Here is a 22685-nt window from a genome sequence, read left to right as displayed (position 1 = left end):
AGGATAGAATTTTGGCTTTCACCCAGACTGACATCTCTGAGGTGTTTTTACTAGCACAGGCTGAAGCCCCTTGCTCCACTCCCTGTGTTATGCTTTTTGTGCCCCTGGCTCTTCGTTTGCAGGTATTGCAGCAAGTACATGCATCAAAACCTGCAGCACATCTGGGGTTTAGACAAACTTTTGAAATTATCTCTCGCAACCTCTGGTGGCCATCGATTAGGCAGGATGTGTTAGCCTTCGTCCAGGCCTGTGAAGTTTGTGCCAGAAGCAAGAGCAGTACCTCTAAGCCCCCCGGTCTCCCAAGTCAATACATACCTGTCCCGGGACCCATTTATCTATGGACTTTATTACTGACTTGCCTCCGTCCCAGGGATGTTCCACAATCTGGGTGGTGGTAGACAGGTTCAGGAAGATGGCCCACTTTGTTCCGCTTCCAAAACTTCCATCTGCTAAAGAACTGGCATCTTTATTCATTAAACATGTTTTCAGGCTCCATGGGGCACCAATTAGCATTGTCTCAGACTGTGGCTCTCAGTTTGTAGCCCAGTTTTGGAAGGCCCCTTGCTCTCAGCTGGGGATTAAGTTATCATATTCTTCAGCATATCATCCTGAGATAAATGGCCAAACAGAAAGGACTAATCAGACTCTAGAGAAGATGGTACATTGTCTGATGGCCAAAGATGAGGTGGAGTGGATCAACATCCTTCCATGGGCAGAGTTTGCCTTTAATAATTGTACCAGCACATTTACAGGGACCTCTCCTTTCTTCTGTGTTTACGGATTGAATCCTCGTGTGTGCTCCTTTGATCTTCCGCCCTCTGATGTTCCAGATGCCAACACCACGATTGAAAATTTCTCCAAAATCTGGTCCGATGTAAACCGTGCTATTTTCCGCTCTGTGCAGGCTTTTAAGAAAAGAAACCCCTCGAGAAAGGTGGGAGGTACTGTCAGTGTTAGAATCCCTTTAGGACCCAGCACAATTCACCTGACACAGCCTTTGCCTGTGAAACAACAGTGATTGGCCAGCTCACCTTTAAATCACCTGTATCAGCATTCAGTCAGTGCTCGTGTTAGAGTTTACGTTTGTGTTTTATCCAGCTGATATCTGCTCTGTGTCTTTCGTGTATGACCCGGCTTGTTTGACCCTCCTTGCTTGCTTCTGATTCGGTACCGTTTGGACTCTGATCTACCTGTGTATGACCCAGCTTGCCTAGACTATGCTTTACCTGATTCTACTGTAGTACCCTCATCTGCAGCAGTGAACAACAAGGTCCAGCAAACATCTACCTTCATCTGCAGCGGTGAGCTACAAGTCCCAGATGACCTGCTCTGCTTAGACCTGCTGATGGTATGTGCTCTTGTTCTTTGAACTCTTTGTATAAACAGCACACCTGAACTGTTACCTGTTATCTGCTCCTGGCCTGACAGACTGTAGGCAAGACACACTTGTCTTTGTACTCCTCACCTGGTTGCCACTACACACACGCTTTGACACCAACAGAACCAAATAAGTTTATCTTGGTCTCATCAGGCCATAGGACATGGTTCCAGTAATCTTCTTATTCTGCTTGTCTTCAACAAACTGTTTGGGGGCTATCTTATGCATCATCTTTAGAAGAAACCAATGCAGACCAATTTGATGCAGTGTGTGGTGTGTGTGTGAGCACTGACAGGCTGACCCCCTACCCCTTCAACCTCTGTAGCAATGCTGGCAGCACTCATGTGTCTATTTCTCAAAGACAACCTCTGGATATAACGCTGAGCATGTGCACTCAACTTCTTTGGTGGACCGTGGCGAGGCCTGTTCTGAGTGGAACTTGACCTGTTAAACTGCTGTATGGTCTTGGCCACCATGCTGCAATTTCAGGGTCTTGGCAATCTTCTTATAGCCTAGGCCATCTTTATGTAGAGCAACAATTCTTTTTTTCAGATCCTCAGAGAGTTCTTTGCCATGAGGTACCATGTTAATCTTCCAGTGACTAGTATGAGAGAGTGAGATTGATAACACCAAATTTAACACGCAGTGGTAAAAAATAGTGTAGCGCTTATAAAGTGAATATGTGTAGAAAAGATGATCATATAACAAAGATCATATAAATGTGTAAATTAACAAAATAAAGTCCAAAGAATAGGTGTAAGCTTCCTGTGGAAAGACCGGCACAATGGTAGTCAGACCGTATCGCAATACGGGGCAGATCCTATTAAACGGATATGTCCATGTGCAACAGCTTGTCTGGAGACATTGGAAAGGAATAGATGGATACTTCTTACCAGAAATGTTGGACTCACACAGTCGTATGACGGTTGAGTCAATAAGGCTTGGGGTCACAATCTAGGACCGAGGGGTGAATCGGAGGAGGTTCGTCAGCCTGGTGGGGAGACTCCAAAGGGCCGTATATCCAATCATGAATCTCACCGATGGAACTTCAAAGTGGTTAGGAAATCCAACTCAGGTAAGGCACGCTGTACTCCGATACTCCGGATACCCCAAAATAAAGGGGAAGATGTTTGAAGGGTTTAAACCAAAAGAGAAAAAAGAAAGAAAAAGCTCCACATGGTGCGGGTCAGGCGATAAAAAGGATAATTTATTAAAAGTCAAGAGTGTAACAAATGACTTAGTGATCACAAAGCAGTAAGGTAAAAGTAAAAAATAAAATAAAAGTAAAAGCAATGTGGGGTGCCAACAGCTAGCCCGACGCGTTTCGACACATATGTCTTCGACTGGGGCATGTTGGGACCCACCACATTGCTAACAAATATATAGAATGACTAAAACAGATCCGCCTACAAAGGGGTGGGAGCTCCGCCTACAGGGGGGCGGAGGCTGTTGTCTCAGACAACCATTTAACAAGTAAGGTAAACAATCTGGTCAAATAAAAATACACATGTTCAAACATAGTGGCCAGATGCGGATATCATCCAAAGTATAACCCCCCTACTAATAAAGGCAGTTACATTAGATTTAATAACAGTAAACACTTAGTAAACAATCGTAATCATAAGTGCAACGCATAAATTAATCTAGAAAACCTCCAAGGAGGGCCAGTGAACAGGTGAAATCTATGCAAGACTGCATTTAGCACTCATATGATAAAACCAACCAAATACTATCATTACTATACAGAATATGTGAAGTCATCACCTGAAAGGACTTGTTCCCATATGTGTTGTATCACAATAGATTCTAGCAGGCAGAGGTGGTGATGTCTAGTGACGATCCGTATTTTTACTGGTTAGCTGTATGTTAGTTATTTACTGGCGATCTACAGCTACAGGATATGTCTGTGTAGTCATGGTAACTGATAGTGCATGATATCCTATAGCCCGAGAGTCCGGTCAGGTGATCGGGGAGCGAGATGACGTATAATGAAACTGGGTAACCTCCACCAATCACCACATAAGTACATCACATGACCTAACATGGGAGGGGCTAGGGAGGACATACATGAAGAGGATGGGAGGTGCTCGTGCAGGCATGAGATGTGATAGAGGGGAGAAACCTCCGAATTTGGCGCCGATTTGCCGCACAGTGTACGTCACCCGCCAGGGGCGTGGTGAGCGGCAACACGGCCAATCGGAATTATCAAAAGCACGGCGATACTACGCATGCGTCCTAGCGCAAGACGCAGTCACGTCACGTCGTGCGCCTTGAGAGCCTCATCGTACCCGGAACCAGCTGGGGGAGAACGTGGTCACGTCACGTCGTAACAAACGACGAATGACAACGTGACCATGGCAACTACAATGCGTCCCATTAGGTTCAAACAGAGCGTGAGCACGGCGATACTACGCATGCGTCTTAGCGCAAAGCGCAGTCACGTCACGTCGTGCGCCTTGAGAGCCTCATCGTACCCGGAACCCGAAAGGGGGGAACGTGGTCACGTCACGTCGTAACAAACGACGGGTGGCAACGTGACTATGGCAACTACAATGCGTCCCCTTAGGTTCAAACAGAGCGTGAGGGGGAAAAAAACAAAAAACAAAAATAAGGACAGAAAAAAGGGGAGGGGCAATGTAGCAAATCTCCGGGCTGGTACATTAAGAACTGGAAATAGGAAAAGGAAGTCAGCAATAGGAGTGAATAGGTACAATGTGATATATCAAATCCTGTACGTTCTAATTACATATCGCTGACATAGAGAACCATGGGACTCCTGAGACATAAAGATGTATGTGTATACATTTATCAAAAAACATCTGTCTCAGGTCACATAAAGTCAGAAAAATCACCATATAGTCACACATGTCTAAATTAGAACATGGGACAGGGATTAGGGAAAAGAGTGAACAATGTTGTAAATAAATGACGTGCAGAAACGGCAGCACATAGATAATATGAGGTGTATGCCGTAAGCGTAAAAAGAACGTAATTAGTGTATGGACAAAACAATGTGTCAAAAATGAAAAAAGTGCATGGTGAGCATAATTAAAATGAAGGGTAATTATAAAGATCTGGAATTTAAATTAAGCCTGGTTAATGAAACTGTTAATGTCCCAGTCTGTGTTCATGCCAAGGGGGGAGTAGCACCTCAATTCATAGATCCAAAAAGTCTCGAGGCGCGAAACCCCCCTTAGGCATGAGTCTCCCCTCCAACTCGGGACAAATTTGTCGATAATTTGGAAACGTGTGCCCTTGGGATCCCTATTGTGTTTTTCGAGGTAGTGCCTCGGGACTGTGTGTTTGTCACAGCCTTTTTTGATTTTACTGAGGTGTTCGTTAACTCTGATTGAGAAGTTGCGAATAGTGCGACCAACGTATTGTTGGTTGCATGGACAGGTGATCAAATAAACAATGTACTTAGTGGTACAGGTGGTAAAGTGTTTCATCATATACCTACGTGAAGTGACTGTGGAAGTAAAGGAATCGCTTTTCCCCTTGCCCAACATATTATGTATGCAAACGTTGCATTTTCTGCAGGGAAAGTATCCCTTACTCTGAGGAAAGAATTGTATAGGCCTAGGGATATCTATTACATTGGGGGAGATATCATTTTGTATCGACCGGGCTCCCCTATAGATAATTCCGGCTTTGTCAGGAATGATTCCACCTAGGATTTTGTCACCAGACAACACCTTCCAGTGCCTGTTAATAATTCTCTTTATCTCAGTGTGTTGTGTAGAGAAAGTGGTAAAAAAAGACCATTTGAATTTGTCATTAGTTGTTGATTTAACTTTTTTCTGGATGAGGGAAGCCCTATCAGTATGTAGGGCTGTTTGAATGTCAGCATCAAGGGCGCGTGGATCGTAGCCCTTGTCTAGGAACCTCTTGCGAATGGTATAGGATTGAGAGATAAAGTCACTAGTATTAGTGCAGTTCCGCCTAAGCCTCAGAAATTGACCACGTGGAATGGATCCAAGCCATTGACGGTGGTGGCAGCTATCGACGGGAATATACCCGTTACGGTCCGTTGGCTTGAAAAAAGTTCTCAGGGCTAGGCGTTTCTGCACCACTGTGACTTCTAGGTCCAGAAAATGGATGTTAGTTGTGCTGGCCTCAAAGGTCAGCTGTATACCACGATCATTGGTATTAAGGGTTGTCATGAAGGCATCCAGGGATGGCCGACTGCCCCTCCACAGGAGGAGGATGTCGTCTATATACCTAGCCCACAGCACCAATTCCGGCCTATCAAGGGCATAGACGACATCCTCCTCCCACTGGGCCATAAACAGATTGGCCAGGCTGGGTGCATATTTTGCCCCCATGGCAACCCCTCTGGTCTGGGTATAAAAGGTACCCTGAAACCAAAAGTAATTGTGGGACATGGCAAATTCCAACAATTGCATGAGGAAGTTTCTATGTATCACAGGGAGTGTAGGGTCCCTGGAAAGAAATAATTCAACAGCTGCGAGACCTAGGTCCTGTGGAATAGAGGTGTACAACGCAGACACATCTGCTGTGACTAGAATAAGATCATCATGATATTGTATATTCTCTAATAGTCGGATTGTGTCACCTGTATCCTGTAAGTAGGATGGTATATTCCTTACTAGGGGCTGGAGATAAGTATCTATGTATTTCCCTATTCGCGAGGTAATGGAATTTATACCACTGACAATTGGACGACCTGGTGGATTAACCAAATCCTTATGTATCTTGGGGAGTTGGTATATTGTCGGAATGCGTGGTGCCAGTGGAATCATAAATTCCCTCTCTTTTTTATTTAAGATGTTCAAAGAGAAACCTTCATCTATAATCTGTGTATATCTGGCCACTATGTTTGAACATGTGTATTTTTATTTGACCAGATTGTTTACCTTACTTGTTAAATGGTTGTCTGAGACAACAGCCTCCGCCCCCCTGTAGGCGGAGCTCCCACCCCTTTGTAGGCGGATCTGTTTTAGTCATTCTATATATTTGTTAGCAATGTGGTGGGTCCCAACATGCCCCAGTCGAAGACATATGTGTCGAAACGCGTCGGGCTAGCTGTTGGCACCCCACATTGCTTTTACTTTTATTTTATTTTTTACTTTTACCTTACTGCTTTGTGATCACTAAGTCATTTGTTACACTCTTGACTTTTAATAAATTATCCTTTTTATCGCCTGACCCGCACCATGTGGAGCTTTTTCTTTCTTTTTTCTCTTTTGGTTTAAACCCTTCAAACATCTTCCCCTTTATTTTGGGGTATCCGGAGTATCGGAGTACAGCGTGCCTTACCTGAGTTGGATTTCCTAACCACTTTGAAGTTCCATCGGTGAGATTCATGATTGGATATACGGCCCTTTGGAGTCTCCCCACCAGGCTGACGAACCTCCTCCGATTCACCCCTCGGTCCTAGATTGTGACCCCAAGCCTTATTGACTCAACCGTCATACGACTGTGTGAGTCCAACATTTCTGGTAAGAAGTATCCATCTATTCCTTTCCAATGTCTCCAGACAAGCTGTTGCACATGGACATATCCGTTTAATAGGATCTGCCCCGTATTGCGATACGGTCTGACTACCATTGTGCCGGTCTTTCCACAGGAAGCTTACACCTATTCTTTGGACTTTATTTTGTTAATTTACACATTTATATGATCTTTGTTATATGATCATCTTTTCTACACATATTCACTTTATAAGCGCTACACTATTTTTTACCACTGCTTGTTGAACTTTGTTTGTTTGAGTGTTGGCTGCTGTGCTCTTTTACCTATATCTGATTTTAGCGCAGTGTTTTCCCCTATCCCCATTTCTAATTTGTGACTTAGTATTCACTGCAGCTTTCTTTTTTTCACATTATTCTCAAATGGATATTTTTGAATATAGAACTTCTAGATCCCTTAACACAGAGGGTGTTTTTATATCTAATTCCACTAACACTGAAGTCAGTGGTCTCTTTATCAGACTTAAGAATGTGATGGTCTCGGAGGTTCATCTCCAATGGGACATCGCCTTTTTGAGGCAATATACCAAAGAGAAGATGGTCCCACGGGGACTACGTTGGGATATACACCCCCAACAAGGAGAGGTGGAGTTTGATGTTTGGTTCAATTATTTCAATGATATGGGTATCAAACTGTTGAACTTCCTGATAGACAGAAAACAGGCCAAGTTACCCCTCATTGACAAAGAAATCAAAGACATTAAAGAAAAACTCACACCAGCATTAGGCACACCAGAATATAACACGTTATCCTCTAATTTAAAAAACCACCTAGAGAAAGAGGAAAAAGATCAACGTACCAAAAAACAAAAGAAGTATAATCGTGATGTTAACGATTATAAATCTAACTCTGTCTTCAATTGGCAGAAAAAAATTGCCTCCGAATCAGGCAATAATCCAACATTGGACAACATGCAGCCTGAAGCTATGGAGATGGAAAGAAGGTTGACTTATGAACCTCCACCACCCCAGCCTAGGCCTATGTGTCCTCCTAGAACCAATGACTATGCATTTAGATCCCCTGTTCAAAGTCAACACCTTAACCATCAAGGTAAAGGCTCTAAACCCCGAAACAAGGGTAGAGGCAGAAATAATCGGGGGCAGGTCCAAGATAGATACCATGGAGATACCAATGGTGGCTATCAACAGACCCCCCGTGATTATAGCAGAACTCGACGAGATGACAAATATAGTCATAGGAGGGATGACTACCCACATAGTACTCCCATTCGTACTTATAATCGTTATCTACCTCTTAGGGATGATGAAAATTTAGATTTTCAACGCGACCCCCCTCCCTATATGACATATAATGATGAGCCCCCATCCAGACCTCCATATAACCGTGATTATCCACCAGGGCCCCCTTACCACCAGGATTTTCACAGGGATACCCCTATCCGTGGAGGAAATCCAAAACCAAACGAGGCACCAGAGGGGGGAGGCGCATCCAGCACAAAAAGAAAGCGGACACAGTAGGTGCGGGTATTTTTAACCTCAGTTCAGCAATATTATCAACGAGTGAAAAACGCATTTTAGATAAGGGCCTTAAATTTGTCCCACCAAGAAAACTTAATAAATTCAATACATTTATTGACGTGCAGAAATTTATCCGGAAGCTACATATTCAGAGACACTTTTTGTCTTCACCTAGTAGCACTAACACGATCCCTGATTCTACATTTGTTAGACATTCCGGATTGAGTAATCCGTCTTTGTTCAATCCGGGTATCCTACCCCCATCTATCAATGTTTTTAAAAATCTTGTTTTGAATGATTTAGATAAGTTACCCATTAAAAAGGTACACCAAGACCCTTCCATAGCCCAGGGTCTCAAATCTTTATGTGAAATAAAAAATCTTATCATCCGCCCTGCAGACAAGGGGGGTGGTCTAGTGGTATTAGACAAATCATGCTACATCGATGAAATGAACAGACTATTGAATGATGTTACTACTTATAGCCCCTTACCAGGTGACCCTACCTCCAAATACAAAAAAGAACTCACACAGATTATAGATGAAGGTTTCTCTTTGAACATCTTAAATAAAAAAGAGAGGGAATTTATGATTCCACTGGCACCACGCATTCCGACAATATACCAACTCCCCAAGATACATAAGGATTTGGTTAATCCACCAGGTCGTCCAATTGTCAGTGGTATAAATTCCATTACCTCGCGAATAGGGAAATACATAGATACTTATCTCCAGCCCCTAGTAAGGAATATACCATCCTACTTACAGGATACAGGTGACACAATCCGACTATTAGAGAATATACAATATCATGATGATCTTATTCTAGTCACAGCAGATGTGTCTGCGTTGTACACCTCTATTCCACAGGACCTAGGTCTCGCAGCTGTTGAATTATTTCTTTCCAGGGACCCTACACTCCCTGTGATACATAGAAACTTCCTCATGCAATTGTTGGAATTTGCCATGTCCCACAATTACTTTTGGTTTCAGGGTACCTTTTATACCCAGACCAGAGGGGTTGCCATGGGGGCAAAATATGCACCCAGCCTGGCCAATCTGTTTATGGCCCAGTGGGAGGAGGATGTCGTCTATGCCCTTGATAGGCCGGAATTGGTGCTGTGGGCTAGGTATATAGACGACATCCTCCTCCTGTGGAGGGGCAGTCGGCCATCCCTGGATGCCTTCATGACAACCCTTAATACCAATGATCGTGGTATACAGCTGACCTTTGAGGCCAGCACAACTAACATCCATTTTCTGGACCTAGAAGTCACAGTGGTGCAGAAACGCCTAGCCCTGAGAACTTTTTTCAAGCCAACGGACCGTAACGGGTATATTCCCGTCGATAGCTGCCACCACCGTCAATGGCTTGGATCCATTCCACGTGGTCAATTTCTGAGGCTTAGGCGGAACTGCACTAATACTAGTGACTTTATCTCTCAATCCTATACCATTCGCAAGAGGTTCCTAGACAAGGGCTACGATCCACGCGCCCTTGATGCTGACATTCAAACAGCCCTACATACTGATAGGGCTTCCCTCATCCAGAAAAAAGTTAAATCAACAACTAATGACAAATTCAAATGGTCTTTTTTTACCACTTTCTCTACACAACACACTGAGATAAAGAGAATTATTAACAGGCACTGGAAGGTGTTGTCTGGTGACATAATCCTAGGTGGAATCATTCCTGACAAAGCCGGAATTATCTATAGGGGAGCCCGGTCGATACAAAATGATATCTCCCCCAATGTAATAGATATCCCTAGGCCTATACAATTCTTTCCTCAGAGTAAGGGATACTTTCCCTGCAGAAAATGCAACGTTTGCATACATAATATGTTGGGCAAGGGGAAAAGCGATTCCTTTACTTCCACAGTCACTTCACGTAGGTATATGATGAAACACTTTACCACCTGTACCACTAAGTACATTGTTTATTTGATCACCTGTCCATGCAACCAACAATACGTTGGTCGCACTATTCGCAACTTCTCAATCAGAGTTAACGAACACCTCAGTAAAATCAAAAAAGGCTGTGACAAACACACAGTCCCGAGGCACTACCTCGAAAAACACAATAGGGATCCCAAGGGCACACGTTTCCAAATTATCGACAAATTTGTCCCGAGTTGGAGGGGAGACTCATGCCTAAGGGGGGTTTCGCGCCTCGAGACTTTTTGGATCTATGAATTGAGGTGCTACTCCCCCCTTGGCATGAACACAGACTGGGACATTAACAGTTTCATTAACCAGGCTTAATTTAAATTCCAGATCTTTATAATTACCCTTCATTTTAATTATGCTCACCATGCACTTTTTTCATTTTTGACACATTGTTTTGTCCATACACTAATTACGTTCTTTTTACGCTTACGGCATACACCTCATATTATCTATGTGCTGCCGTTTCTGCACGTCATTTATTTACAACATTGTTCACTCTTTTCCCTAATCCCTGTCCCATGTTCTAATTTAGACATGTGTGACTATATGGTGATTTTTCTGACTTTATGTGACCTGAGACAGATGTTTTTTGATAAATGTATACACATACATCTTTATGTCTCAGGAGTCCCATGGTTCTCTATGTCAGCGATATGTAATTAGAACGTACAGGATTTGATATATCACATTGTACCTATTCACTCCTATTGCTGACTTCCTTTTCCTATTTCCAGTTCTTAATGTACCAGCCCGGAGATTTGCTACATTGCCCCTCCCCTTTTTTCTGTCCTTATTTTTGTTTTTTGTTTTTTTCCCCCTCACGCTCTGTTTGAACCTAAGGGGACGCATTGTAGTTGCCATAGTCACGTTGCCACCCGTCGTTTGTTACGACTTGACGTGACCACGTTCCCCTCTTTCGGGTTCCGGGTACGATGAGGCTCTCAAGGCGCACGACGTGACGTGACTGCGCTTTGCGCTAAGACGCATGCGTAGTATCGCCGTGCTCACGCTCTGTTTGAACCTAATGGGACGCATTGTAGTTGCCATGGTCACGTTGTCATTCGTCGTTTGTTACGACGTGACGTGACCACGTTCTCCCCCAGCTGGTTCCGGGTACGATGAGGCTCTCAAGGCGCACGACGTGACGTGACTGCGTCTTGCGCTAGGACGCATGCGTAGTATCGCCGTGCTTTTGATAATTCCGATTGGCCGTGTTGCCGCTCACCACGCCCCTGGCGGGTGACGTACACTGTGCGGCAAATCGGCGCCAAATTCGGAGGTTTCTCCCCTCTATCACATCTCATGCCTGCACGAGCACCTCCCATCCTCTTCATGTATGTCCTCCCTAGCCCCTCCCATGTTAGGTCATGTGATGTACTTATGTGGTGATTGGTGGAGGTTACCCAGTTTCATTATACGTCATCTCGCTCCCCGATCACCTGACCGGACTCTCGGGCTATAGGATATCATGCACTATCAGTTACCATGACTACACAGACATATCCTGTAGCTGTAGATCGCCAGTAAATAACTAACATACAGCTAACCAGTAAAAATACGGATCGTCACTAGACATCACCACCTCTGCCTGCTAGAATCTATTGTGATACAACACATATGGGAACAAGTCCTTTCAGGTGATGACTTCACATATTCTGTATAGTAATGATAGTATTTGGTTGGTTTTATCATATGAGTGCTAAATGCAGTCTTGCATAGATTTCACCTGTTCACTGGCCCTCCTTGGAGGTTTTCTAGATTAATTTATGCGTTGCACTTATGATTACGATTGTTTACTAAGTGTTTACTGTTATTAAATCTAATGTAACTGCCTTTATTAGTAGGGGGGTTATACTTTGGATGATATCCGCATCTGGCCACTATGTTTGAACATGTGTATTTTTATTTGACCAGATTGTTTACCTTACTTGTTAAATGGTTGTCTGAGACAACAGCCTCCGCCCCCCTGTAGGCGGAGCTCCCACCCCTTTGTAGGCGGATCTGTTTTAGTCATTCTATATATTTGTTAGCAATGTGGTGGGTCCCAACATGCCCCAGTCGAAGACATATGTGTCGAAACGCGTCGGGCTAGCTGTTGGCACCCCACATTGCTTTTACTTTTATTTTATTTTTTACTTTTACCTTACTGCTTTGTGATCACTAAGTCATTTGTTACACTCTTGACTTTTAATAAATTATCCTTTTTATCGCCTGACCCGCACCATGTGGAGCTTTTTCTTTCTTTTTTCTCTTTTGGTTTAAACCCTTCAAACATCTTCCCCTTTATTTTGGGGTATCCGGAGTATCGGAGTACAGCGTGCCTTACCTGAGTTGGATTTCCTAACCACTTTGAAGTTCCATCGGTGAGATTCATGATTGGATATACGGCCCTTTGGAGTCTCCCCACCAGGCTGACGAACCTCCTCCGATTCACCCCTCGGTCCTAGATTGTGACCCCAAGCCTTATTGACTCAACCGTCATACGACTGTGTGAGTCCAACATTTCTGGTAAGAAGTATCCATCTATTCCTTTCCAATGTCTCCAGACAAGCTGTTGCACATGGACATATCCGTTTAATAGGATCTGCCCCGTATTGCGATACGGTCTGACTACCATTGTGCCGGTCTTTCCACAGGAAGCTTACACCTATTCTTTGGACTTTATTTTGTTAATTTACACATTTATATGATCTTTGTTATATGATCATCTTTTCTACACATATTCACTTTATAAGCGCTACACTATTTTTTACCACTGCTTGTTGAACTTTGTTTGTTTGAGTGTTGGCTGCTGTGCTCTTTTACCTATATCTGATTTTAGCGCAGTGTTTTCCCCTATCCCCATACCAAATTTAACACACCTGCTCCCCATTCACACCTGAGACCTTGTAACACTAACGAGTCACAGGAATCCGGGGAGGGAAAATGGCTAACTGGGCCCAATCTGGACATTTTCACTTAGGGGTGTACTCACTTTTGTTGCCAGTGGTTTAGGCATTAATGGGTGCATGTTGATTTATTTTGAGGGGACAGCAAATTTACACTGTTATACAATCAGTACACTCACTACTTTACATTGTAGCAAAGTGTCATTTCTTCAGTGTTGTCACATGAAAATATATAATAAAATATTTACAAAAATGTGAGGGGTGTACTCACTTTTGTGAGATACTGTAGATCCTTAGCTATCACTATAGCGATCATCAACAGGAGGAAGGGTGCAAGCCGATGTATGTAATAGGTTTTATTTAAAGGTTCTATTGTTTTTAATTGATGTCCACGGTTAGATTTTGTATGTTAGAATATTGCACTATTGTAGTTGTGTTTCTCTGCTGGGTGGTTTGTCCTTAGAGGTAAGGGTTAACACTGCTAGCCAGATTTTACTGGGAAATATAGGGAAGTTCCGCCCTCTGCTGGAGCAAACACATAAAAAGGGATGGAACCACCTCTCGGGGGCGCTGTAGTCAGCAAGACAGCTGGAGGTATGATTCCAGTTCCCCCACTGAAGGAACAGAATGAGAACTACTTCTTATGCTTTGTACACACAAGCGTAATGTCCAATAGAAAAAGTCAGACGGAATCTTTTCATCGTATATTCCAATTGTGTGTGTGTCTCATCTGACTTTTTTTTACGAAATTCTGAGGGACCTAGAAATAGAACATGCTTTAAATCTTTCCTATGGAACCAATTCCTATGGGGAAAACCGCTCGTCTGTATGCTGTTCCAACGGACCAAAAACGACGCATTCTCTGAAGCAAGTATGAGACGGAAGTGCTCGGTGTGGTAAAACTAGCGTTCGTATTGGAGCTAGCATATTCCTCACGCTGCTAATTCTGTGATCTTTTAATGCAGTGCATTCTTTTCTTCTTTAGAATGCTGGAAGAATGAAGTTGTTTTGCTGCTCATATTCACACAGAGTTGTCACAAACTGATTTCTTCATTATTTATCCTCATCTCATGATTAATATTCTATTTTTTAAAAGCCCGATCTCCATAGTAATATTTACAATAATTTTTTATACTCATCAAGATTTATTTTACGATTACTTAAAACGGTCCCCCACCCTGAAGTGGAAGTTCCGCTCATCTGATCCCCCCCCCCCCTCCGGTGCCACAATCGGCACCTTTCAGGGGGGAGGGGGTGCAGTTACCTGGATAATCCAGGTATCTGCACCCACTTCCGGGACAAGACCCCCGCAGACCGCCGCAGATGCCCCGCCCCCCCCCCCTATTGTGTTCTGGGAAACACACAGTTCCCAGGACACAGCGGAGACCAGTGGAGACGCGCAGCGCGACTCACGCATGCGCATTAGGGAACCGGGCAGTGAAGCCGCAATGCTTCACTTCTCGATTCCCTGACAGAGGATGGCGGCGGGGCCGGCAGAGAGACGAGCGATCGCTCGTCATCTGCCGCCGACATCGCTGGACCCTGGGACAGGTAAGTGTGAATTTATTAAAAGTCAGCAGCTGCAATATTTGTAGCTGCTGGCTTTTAATATTTTTTTTAAAGGTGCAGAACCACTTTAAAAAATATTTTTTAGTGATCTGCATATAATTAGATTTTTTGGAGTGTCAAGTTATCACAATAACATTATTATCTTATATTTTTTTATTAACCTCAAGGAGGGTGTTGTCCCTTGTTAATTTGACATTGTCTTTTTTAAATGTACCTGTCTTCTCACAAACAAACTGTCCTTTTTGAATAAAAACACATAGGAAAGTATTTTGCAAAAATAAAATATCCATTTATTCTGGGTAACAAAATAAAGAGGAAGTCAACGCTGGACAAACTTTTGCAATTTGCAAAGCCTTTCGGCCTCCATGGCACACATTAATAAGTCTGTGGAAAAGAAAATTGTAAGCTTGAGGAGTCCATATAATAGGGAGCACAATCAGGTACAGGAATCCCAGAGATCAAGACCAGCTGCAGATTACATATCTGTCCCCAGTTTGTGATACTACAACAGCCTGCATCTTCTGTCAGACCAGACTGAACCCAGGCCATCACTTTCTTCTCTTCCCTGTAGCCTTCCTTGGAGGCTTTGGCTCTGGTGGTGGACTTGTGGCAGGAGGAAGATGGGTGAGCTCACATATGTGGCTGTTCTCAATCAGCTGGCCCCTCAACCCCTTCTGAAGGGCATTGGAAAAAAATCCCTCACAGAGGAGGTGTTGGCCCTTCTCCAGTTCCAGCAACCTGATGGCTAGTTAGTGGGCGTTGTGTGCCTCCAGCACCGCACAATATACACCTGTATCTACCCTTTATTGCTGGTGTTCTCTAATACAGCCATCTGCAGGAGTTAGTGGGTGTCATGTGCCTCCAGCACAGTATACACCTGTATCTACCCTTTATTGCTGGTGTTCTCTAATACAGCAATCTGCAGGAGTTAGTGGGTGTTGTTTGCCTCCAGCACAGCACAATATACACCTGTATCTACCCTTTATTGCTGGTGTTCTCTAATACAGCCATCTGCAGGAGTTAGTGGGTGTTGTGTACCTCCAGCACAGTATACACCTTTATCTACCCTTTATTGCTGGTGTTCTATAATAAAGGCATCTGCAGGAGTTAGCGGGTGTTGTGTGCCTCCAGCACAGCACAGTATATACCTGTATCTACCCTTTATTGCTGGTGTTCTATCATACAGGCATCTGCAGGAGTTAGTGGGTGTTGTGTGACTCCAGCACAATATACACTACCCAATTGCTGGTTTTGCAATCTCCCTGCAGGCCATTACTATGTCTGGAAGGCCAACAAGGAGAGGCAGACAGTCAAAAGCCAATAAAAGAGGGCAAGCAGGCTCTGTGTCTAGAGACAACAGTGCTGGTCGTGGACACGGTGCATCGTCATCAGCACGTGGCCATGGGACACGCATGTCCTTATTTTCGGCAGCTGGACGTGTTGAGCCGCATCATGCCTGAAGACTTGGTAGCGTGGATGACCAAGCCCTCTTCATCCTCCTCATCCTCTCTCACCCAGGCTTAGGGTACTAGCAAAGCAGCTGCCAACGCATCCTCTTCCCTCGTCTCAATGTCATCATCAGTCACTCCTTCCCTGGACCCACCATGTCCTCCTAAGGAGTGCCCCGAACTGTTTGAGCACAATGTTGGGTACATGCTCCAGGAGGATGCCCAGTGTTTTGAAGGCTCTGATGATGATACCCAGCTAGAGGAAGGCAGTAGCGTGAGCGCAGAGAGAGGGTATGCTCAAGAAGGACAGCAATCTGGCAGTCATGTTCCACCAGCTGCAGCATACTGCCAGGTTTGCTCCAGTGATGAAGAGGGAGGGGATGATGAGGGCACTGACTCCACGTGAGTGCCTGATAAGAGAGAGTAGGATGAGGAGGAGGCACATCTCCAACGAGGCAGGGTGCCCTCAGGGGGCAAGCTTAGGGGCAGCACACCGACTGAATCACACCGCAGAGCTCCGCCTGTGCAGGGTGCTGCCTCTGCACGTTATTCCAAAAGTTCTTTGGTGTGGGCCTTTTTTGAGACAAGTGCATCAGATCGCACCACTGCTATTTGCAACATGTGTCTCAAGCGTATCTCGCGTGGCCAAAACATCAGCTGCTTGGGCACCACATGCTTGACCAGATATATGTTGACCTGCCATGCAGCTCGTTGGCGAGCGTACCTTAAAGACCCACACCAAAGAACAAAGCGGACCTCTCCTTGCTCCTCATCAGCTGGGATTTCCAACCCCAGTAGACCTTCAGTCCTCTCTGAAACCTGCACTGAGAGGAATGAAGGTGTAGAATTAGGTGTGTCACAGCCAAGTACTTTTTTTTTTTAATTCCTTTTTATTGTTTTGTAATACAAACATATATTGCATTCAACATAACAAATATTTTACATAGAGAATGAAAAGGGCAACCATCGCGCTGCAGAACATTTACAATACTATTGAAATAATTTTGTGCTATTCAAACAAGTACATTATGCATACCAATGCTTCCTCTTTACATCTTACCTCCCCCCACCTATCCCCTCATAGAAATGATTGAACACCCATCTAACACCTCGTTTACTGCATCCTTCAATTAACCCTAAGAGGCAAATCCTAGCCGTCGTATCTAAAGCTATCTTAAAAGATTTATTGATCTCATCTATTATGTTCGTCCAATATCTAAACAGCTGCGGACATTTCCAGAACATATGAATAAAATTACCAGTTAACCCACATCTTGGGCACTGGTCATCGCCATCCCAATTTAAACATTTTCTCAGGAGTATAATACACTCGATGAAAAAAATAAAGATGCAATACACTATGGGAGGGGGAGATTGAGACAAGTTTTCCCTGTTTAAGAACCCGACCCACTCCACATTTGACAATGGCCCTACTTCGTGTTCCCAATTCTCCCTATTCTTGATCGAGCCACTTTGATCTCTCATTCTATCTTCAAGTCTGGCATATAGTCGAGATATTACTCCCTTAGATAATACCAGGGACATTATTTGTGTAAGAATTGGAATTTGAGTCCACTGCACCCTTTGAGATCCAAATTGTTTCTGTACTGCATGCCTGACCTGGAGATATTTGTAGAATGAGCTATTAGGTAGATTCAATTCCTGTTTCAACCTAGCAAATGAGTTCATTACATTGCCTTCATATAATTGTCTCAGTTGAGTAATCCCTTGGATCACCCATTCTCTAGATCTTTCAACTTTAGTTAACTCGATCAGGTTCCTATTTTCCCACAGGGGAGCCAGTTCTGATACCCCCTGGTATCCTAGCATAGCCCTCGTCGTTTACCAGAGTTTAACAATTAAATTTATCGTTGGGCACCGTATTCCAAATGAATTTGCCTCTAGGGCCTCAATAAGTGTATTATGTGGACATCCTGCCATCATCAATTTACCACTGGAGTTACCTCCATTTAAACCCCCTCCCCCTGATAAATGTTGTAGCTGGGAGGCCAAAAAGTATAGTCTCGGGTAAGGAACCGCCAACCCCCCCTCCTCCAGCTGCAGCGTCCGCAAGCAAATCCTAGACTGCCCTCTTTTCCAAATTAGGTCTCTGAATAAGGATTCTATTCTCTTAAACCACTTAAGACCTATCCATAGTGGAGCGTTGTGGAGAAGATATAGAATCTGGGGCAGCCATATCATTTTAATAAGGCTGCAGCGTCCCGCCACCGAGAGGGGAAGGCGGCTCCAAACATCTGCCTTGTGTTTCAACTTTAATAACAAGGGAGCTACATTATCTTCAAGATACATGTTTACATCCTTGGCAATCCAAACCCCCAGGTACTTCAATTTTTCTACCACCTTTAAGTTAGGGATATCATCTGGTATACAACTGGGGGACATATCAATCGGGAGCAAGGCCGATCTATCCCAGTTGATGACAAAACCAGAAATTTGGCTGTACGCATCCACCACACCCATTACCTCCATTAATGAGTTTTGAACATCCCCGAGAAAGAACAAGACATCATCTGCAAACAGTGCAATCTTGTCCTCATCTAATCCTCTCCTAAAGCCCTGTATGTTAGAATTAGCTCTGATGACAATAGCCAATGGCTCAATTGCAAGAGCAAAGAGTAGAGGAGACAGGGAACACCCCTGTCTCATATCACATTCCAAATGAAACACATCCGAGTGTTCATTATTAATTCTAATCTTTGCTGTTGGGTTAGTGTAGAGTAATTTCACCCAATTAATAAAATGGGACCCGAACCCAAATTTTACCAGCACATTGAACAGGTAATCCCATTCAAGGCTATCAAACGCCTTAGTTACATCCCGTACCAAAATGGCTCTGGAGCTGTTACTATCTACTGGAATCTGGATATTGAAATAAGTTCTTCATATATAAATACTAGTTGACCTAGTCGGGATAAATCCCGACTGGTCAGGATGTATAAGCTTATGAATACAACTGTCGCCAATATTTTTGCTAGGATTTTCACATCCGTACATAATAACGAAATTGGGCGATATGAGGAGGGGTCTTTAGGATCTTTTCCCTCTTTGGGGATAACAACGATAGTGGCTTCTGTCATTGAACGGAGCAGGGTCCCAATGGATACAGCCTGACACAATGTATTTAATAATTCTGGCAGTAAAATCTCACCATATCTTTTATATATTTCAATTGGGAGTCCGTCAGGGCCTGGTGACTTCAAATTTGGCATCTTAGCCACTGCCTCCCGCAACTCTTCTAGAGTAATTGGAGCCTCCATAATAGCTTGATCCTCTGGTGACAAAGTTGGAATTTTTATGTTTTCGAGAAAGGATACAATTTTCCCCCTCTCACCCCCCTTCTTAGATCTATAGAGTGAACAATAGTATTGTCTGAATGTATTTATTATGGTACTTGAGTCAGAGGAAATCTCTCCCCCTACGGTCCTGATCGCCAGAACCGTTGAGGGAGGATTTATTTGTTCCGACTAGCACCGACTTGCTAGTTGGAACAGCCAAGTACTTGCGGTCACTCTGCTAGCAGTACACCCACGTCTGATTGTAACAGGCAAATTTCCCTGCCCCAGTTGCTGGACCGTCGAAAGAAGTTCACTCCCAGCCATCCACGTGCCTAGCGGTTGAATGCTAGCTTGGCTAAATTGCTATCACTTCAACTGCTGCCTTTTCAGTTGGTAGACTCAGCCCCCTTCCGTGAGTTTGTGCCATGTGCAGTTCCTCAGTGGCAGGTCCCCAAACGCCACTTTTTCTCACGGAAGGCGATTCCGGCTCTCTACGGGCATATGGAAGGCAATGTCCTTGCCTCGCTGGACAGGGCGGTCAGCGGTAAGGTGCATATTACCGCTGACTCATGGTCCAGCAGGCATGGACAGGTACGTTACCTATCTTTCACGGCCCATTGGGTCACACTTCTAGCAGCTGGGAAGGATGCAGGACAAGGTGCAGTAGTGTTGGAGGTTGCTCCGCCACCACACCTCCAAAATGCTACTACTGGTTGTGACACACCTCTCTCCTCCACCCTCTCCTCTTCTTCTACCTCCATGGCCTCTTCCAGTGCTCTGTCCTCGGAACCAGCAGTGCTCCGTAGGCGTTCAAGGGGCTACGCAAGTACGCAGGCAAAACGATGCCATGCCGTGCTTGCGCTGGTTTGTTTGGGGGACAGGAGCCACACTGGGGCAGATATTTTGTCAGCTCTGCAGGGGCAGGCCGAGGGGTGGTTGACGCCATGCCAACTTAAGCCAGGAATGGGGGTTTGCGACAATGGCACCAACCTCCTCTCCATCCTCAGACAGGGACAACTGACCCAAGTGCCCTGTGTGGCTCACGTCCTTAACCTGGTGGTGCAGCGGTTCTTGGGCAGGTACCCGGGCTTACAGGATGTCCTGAGGCAGGCCAGGAAAGTCTGTGTGCATTTCCACTGATCATTTAATGCCAGTGCTCGGCTGGCTGAGCTCCAAAAGAAGTTGAACCTGCCCAAGAACCGCCTTATATGTGACATGTCCACCAGGTGGAACTCAACGTTGGCCATGCTGCAGCGGCTGCACATGCAGCAGAGGGCCATCAATGAGTACCTGTGCGACTACGGCACCAGGACAGGGTCAGGAGAGCTTGGTTTTTTTGTCACTACACCAGTGGGGCATGATCAGGGATGCATGCACTGTCCTGTCACCGTTTGAGGAGGCCACAAGGATGGTGAGCAGTGACAGTGCATGCATCAGTGACACTGTACCTCTTGTCCACCTGTTGGAGCATACGCTGCGTGGAATAATGGACAGGGCACTTGAGACAGAACAGAGGCAGGAAGAGGAGGACTTCCTTGCCTCTCAAGGCCCCCCTTTATCCAGACAGTGTTCCTGCTGTCCCACCCATCATACAGGAAGATGACGAGGAGGAGGAGGAGGATTGTGTCAGCGTGGAGGTGGAGAGTGGCACTCAGCATCAGCAGTCTTTTAGGGATTATTTACAGTCCCAAGAAACCCGTGGACTTCTACGTGGCTGGGAGGAGATGACTGTGGATCATGTTGTCCTTAGTGACCCAGAGGACTCCGGACTGAATGCCTCAGCTAACCTACGCTGCATGGCCTCCTTGATCCTGCAAAGCCTGCGGAAGGATCCTCGTATTCTTCGGATCAAGGAGAGGGACCATTACTGGCTGGCCATTCTCCTTGATCCACGGTACAAGGGTAAGGTTGCAGACTTTATCTTGCCATCGCAGAGGGAGCAGAGGATGTGACATCTCCAGCAGGTATGGCAGAAAGGTCTGTGCAATGCGTTCCCAGAGACTGGGAGGTTACAAACTCCTGGACAACGTGTTGCCGAGGCTTCGGTCAGTCACAGAAGGAGCGGTAGAGAAGGTGGCCGTCTGACCGATGCGTTCAGACAATTTTTTAGTCCGCAACCCCAAGGTATGATCGGTTCCAGCAACCATCGCCAGCGTCTGATTTACATGGTGCAGGAATACCTAGGGGCAAGGTCAGACTTGGACACCTTTCCCACCAAAAATCCTCTGGCTTACTGGGTCTTGAGGATGGATCACTGGCCAGAGCTTGCACAGTATGCAATCGAGCTACTGGCCTGTCCTGCATCCAGCGTTCTTTCGGAATGCACCTTCAGTGCTGCTGGTGGCTTTGTAACCGATCAGAGGGTGTGCCTGTCCACAGACTCGGTTGATGGACTGACCTTCATAAAGATGAATCAGTCTTGAATCACCACCAGCTAATAAGCACCTGAAGCTGATGTAACCAAATAATTTTTTTAGAAATGTCACATCCCTTCAAGACTGCCTATACTGATGCTGAGTGACTGTCCTGTTATGTTGACTGACTATCGTCTTCCTCCTCAATGATCCTGCTGATAGCTGTGGCTTGTCTCGCATTGTGTCTATGTAACGTTTGACGTAGGGGGAGGTGTGGCTTGTCTCATATGTGGTGTGTTTGGGGCGGTGCTGTCCCCTTGTGCGGATCCCGCGCTCAGACCTCCGCTCACCAGGTGCCTCGCCTGCGCTTGGGGATCATGTGATCCCCGATGCAGTAGGCGGAGCCACACTGGCGCGACTCCATGGTGAGTTTGCACTGGTAAGTGTGAGCTATCTGCACTCGGGGATCATGTGATCCCCGACGCAGAAAGTGTAGTCACGCTGGTACAGCCCTGAATGGGACCTGCGCTGCTCTCTTCCTTTGGCCGATGTGCGGGGGTCACTTGATCAATACAGGAAGTGAGAGCTCAATCGGAGTAATATTCGGCTATCATAGCCGAATGCTTTGTTACATTTCTTTTGGCCCCTTTATATTATCTATACTAAGGAAGGCTCCCATATGTATGGCAACCTCACACCTTACATTACATATTTGAGAGTGACTCCAGAAGTGTAATTGTGGATATATCTTGTCCCTACAGATGGGGACACAATACACAGATCCAATAAGTGTAATGCCGCGTACACATGAGCGGACTGAACTCCAAAGGAG

Source organism: Lithobates pipiens, unplaced genomic scaffold (genome assembly GCF_037356315.1).
Source record: "Lithobates pipiens isolate NorthernLeopardFrog02 unplaced genomic scaffold, aLitPip1_a1.2 Scaffold_1, whole genome shotgun sequence".
In the NCBI taxonomy this organism is placed as follows: Eukaryota; Metazoa; Chordata; class Amphibia; order Anura; family Ranidae; genus Lithobates; species Lithobates pipiens.
This window is presented reverse-complemented; position numbering follows the sequence as displayed.